This window comes from Lontra canadensis, unplaced genomic scaffold (genome assembly GCF_010015895.1).
Source record: "Lontra canadensis isolate GAN:19392208 unplaced genomic scaffold, GSC_riverotter_1.0 scaffold83, whole genome shotgun sequence".
Lineage (NCBI taxonomy): Eukaryota > Metazoa > Chordata > Mammalia > Carnivora > Mustelidae > Lontra > Lontra canadensis.
The window spans coordinates 57,545-61,899 of record NW_022631077.1 but is presented as its reverse complement, the minus strand read 5'-3'; positions in this window follow the sequence as shown (position 1 = coordinate 61,899).

Sequence of the window (4,355 nt, the reverse complement as noted above, 5' to 3'; positions counted from 1 at the left end):
GAAATAGAAAACCTGAACAGACCCATAACCAGGAAGGAGATTGAAGCAGTCATCAAAAATCTCCCCCCAAAAACCAAGAGCCCAGGGCAAGATGGCTTCTCAGGTGAATTCTACCAAACATTTAAAGAAGAATTAATACCTATTCTCCTGAAACTGTTCCGAAAAATAGAAATGGAAGGAAAACTTCCAAACTCATTTTATGAGGCCAGCATTACCCTGACACCCAAAACAGAAAAAAAAAAAATCAAAAAAAGAGAATTATAGACCAAAATCCTTGATGAACACGGATGCAAAAATTCTCACCAAAATAGGATCCAACAGTACATTAAAAGGATAATTCACCACAACTAAGTGGGATTTATTCCTGGGCTTCAATGTTGATTCAACATCCTCAAATCAATCAATGTGATACAATAAAGTAAGAAGAACCATACAATACTCTCAGAAGATGCTGAAAAAGCCTTTGATGAAGCACAGCATCATTTCTTGATCAAAACTCTTCACAGTGTTGAGATAGAGGGTACATACTTCTATATCATCAAAGCCATCTATGAAAAACCCACAGAGAATATCATTCTCAATGGGGAAAGACTGAGAGCTTTTCCCCAAAGGTCAGGAACACGACAGGGCTGCCCACTATCACCACTGCTATTCAACATAGTACTAGAAGTCCTAGCCTCAGCAATCAGACAACAAAAAGAAATAAAAGGCATCTGAATTGGCAAAGAATTCAAACTCTCACTCTTTGCAGATGATATGATACTTGATGTGGAAAACCCAAAAGACTCTACACCAAAACTGCTAGAACTCATATAGAAATTCATAAAGTGTCAGGATATAAAATCAGTGCACTGAAAACAGTTGCCTTTCTATATACCAACATCAAGACAGAAGAAAGAGAAATTAAGTAATTGATTCTATTTACAATTGCACCCAAAATCATAAGATACCTAGGAATAAAGCTAACCAAAGAGGCAAAGAATCTATACTCAGAAAACTATAAAGTACTCATGAAAGAAATTGAGATAGACGCAATGAAATGGAAAAACATTCCATTCTCATGGATTAGAAGAACAAATATTGCAGAAATGTCTATGTTACCTAAAGCAATCTACACATTTAGCACATCCCTATGAAAATACCATCACTTTTTTTCAAAGAAATGGAGCAAATAACCCAAAAATTTATATGGAACCAGAAAAGACTCCGAATAGCCAGAGGAATATTGAAAAAGAAAGCCAAAATTGGTGGCATCACAATTCCAGACTTCAAGATCTATTACAAAGCTGTAATCATCAAGACAGTATGGTACTGGCACAAAACCAGACATATAGATCAATGGAACAGAATAGAGCGCCCAGAAATAGACCCTCACCTCTGTGGTCAACTAATCTCAACAAAGCAGGAAAGAATGTCCAATGGAAAAAAGACAGTCTCTTCAACAAATGGTGTTGGGAAAATTGGGCAGCCACATGCAGGCAAATGAAACTGGACTATTTCCTTATACAACACACAAAAATAGACTCAAAAGGGATGAAAGACCTCAATGCGAGATAGGAATCCATCAAAATCCTTGAGGACAACACAGGCAGCAACCTCTTTGACTTCAGCCGCAACAACTTCTTCCTAGAACCACTGCCAAATGCAAGGGAAGCAAGGCAAAAATGAACTATTGGTACTGCATCAAGTAAAAAGCTTTTTCACAGCAAAGGAAACAGTCAACAAAACCAAAAGACAAACTGGCAGAATGGGAAAAGATATTCCCAAATGACATATCAGATAAAGGGCTAGTATCCAATATCTATAAAGAACTGATCAAACTCAACACCCAAAGAACAGTCGAGACAAGATGATGGGGAAGTAGGAGGAGGTGCCGTTTCAACCTGTACCCTAAAGTGAGCTTATTACCTACCAAAGAAATCCAATCACCCATGAAATCAGTCCAACATTAGAATTATACACATCTGGATCTCTACGGGGGCAGAAGACGCCAGTGAGCAGGTAAAGCAGAGTGGGAACATTGGACTGATATTGGAAGATAAACAAAAGGGGGAGGAAGCCACCAGAAGTGACCCATTGGAAAGTAATACCCCAATACAAAAGTGCCCTACGACTGGGGACCAGCATTAACTTGGAGTGTGGTTGAAAGCACTCAAAAAGAGCAAAGGATCACGGGGGAATATTGTGGGAATTGGGGCAGTTAGGGACAGGCGCTTAAGTCCCTGGACCCAGGACAGCCACCCCTGGCGCTGAGCCAGAGAGAGTGCAGCAAAGAAACCAGATCTTACTCCCTGAGCCATGAGCGAGCGTGCCTGAGGGCACATGGGGTGCGGCTCCTACGGGGGGCTGGGAGCCTTGCCAGCAAGCAGACGTAAAGCCTTTTTGCAGTCCCCACGCATGTGCCGCACCAAGCTACCAGAGTCTGAGTCACCCCCACATCCCCCCTGAGAGAGGCACATGCAGGCGCCAGCCCGGTGCTCTCAGACCTGGAAAGTCTAGGCACTCCCAGCTCAGGCCAGTGGGAAAATCTCAGTGTGCAATCGCTGCTTAGGACCTCTCTGGCAGTCTGGAGCTGCCCAGACAGCGGGTGCTGTCATGGTTTTGGGTACAAGCAAGAGTTCCTGTGTCACCAGGGACCGCGACTCGGAACATGCTCTGCCAGTGGCCAAGGGGGTATTTATGTGCTCTGGAGCACCCACAGGGGAACAGACTGAGGCTTCTCTCTGAGAGGGAGGTCTGGGTGCAGTTTGCTTTCCTCTAAACCTCCAAAAACCATCAAAAGTTGTCAAGGTGAGAGAAAACAAATGAACAAACAAACATAAAAACCGCCAGAGAAAAAAAGCCTGAAAAACCGGTTTCCTCAGAGCCCACCCCCTTGAGGGGGGATGGAGGACTTAACTCAGGGAACACTGCCTGAAAACTCACGTTGCAGGCCCCTCCCCCAGAAAGTGAACTGGGGAAAAAAAAAAAAAAAAGACGAGGGGAGGAGTCAAGATGGCAGAGAAGTAGCTGGCTGAGACTACTTCAGGTAGCAGGAGATCAGCTAGATAGCTTATCTAAAGATTGCAAACACCTACAAATCCAACAGGAGATCGAAGACAAGAAGAACAGCAATTCTAGAAAAAGAAAATCAACCACTTTCTGAAAGGTAGGACTGACAGAGAAGTGAATCCAAAGCGATGGGAAGATAGACTGGGGGGGGGGAGGGGTCGGCTCCCAGCAAGTGGCGGAGCAACAGAGCACAAAAGCAGGAGTTTTAAAAGTCTGTTCCGCTGAGGGACATCGCTCCAGAGGCTAAACTGGGGTGAAGCCCACGCGGGGTCAGCGTGGACTCAGGTCCCACAGGGTCATAGAAGGATCAGGGGTGTCTGAGTGTCACAGATCTTGCAGGTATTAGAAAGGGGAAGCTGGCTACAGAGACAGAGCCGAGGAGTGTGCTCTCAGCTTGGGGTTACCTTGAACCAGTTGCAGGCTCGGTGAGCTCGGAGCGTGGCTGGAGGCCAGGGAGACGGGAGTAATTGTGCGCTATTCTCTGAGGGCGCACTGATGAGTGGGGCCCCAAGCTCTCGGCTCCTCTGGGCCAGAGACTAGGAGGATGCCATTTTCATTCCCGTCCTCCAGAACTCTACGGAAAGCGCTCAGGGAACAAAAGCTCCCAAAAGCAAACCTGAGCGGATTACTCAGCCCAACCCCTGGTAAGGGCTGTGCAATTCCGCCGGGGCAAAGACACTTGAGAATCACTACAACAGGCCCCTCCCCCAGAAGACCAGGAACAAGTTCACCCACCAAGGAGTGCAGTTTCAATACCAAGGAGAGCAGCAGAATTCCAGAGGAGGAGAAAGCAAAGCACGGTTTTCTACTCATGATTCTTTAGTCTTGCAGTTAATTTAATATTTTTTCTTTTTCAATTTTTTTTCTCTCTTCTTCTGCTAATTTTTTTTAACTTTTTACCTTTTCTTTTTTTTAACATTATTAAACTAGTTTATCATATATATATATATATATATATATATATCTTTTTTATATTTTTTTCTTTATTCGTTTTCTCTCTTTAATTCTTTTTTTTTTTTCTTTCTGAACTTCTTTTAATCCCCTTTCTCCCCCCTCACGATTTGGGATCTCTTCTGATTTGGTTAAAGCATATTTTCCTGGGGTCTTTGCCATCATTTTAGTATTTTAATTGCTCCTTCATATACTCTTATCTGGACAAAATGACAAGGCAGAAAAATTCACCACAAAAAAAAAAGAACAAGAGGCAGTACCGAAGGCTAGGAACCTAATCAATACAGACATTGGTAATATGTCAGATCTAGAGTTCAGAATGACGATTCTCAAGGTTCTAGCCGGGCTCAAAA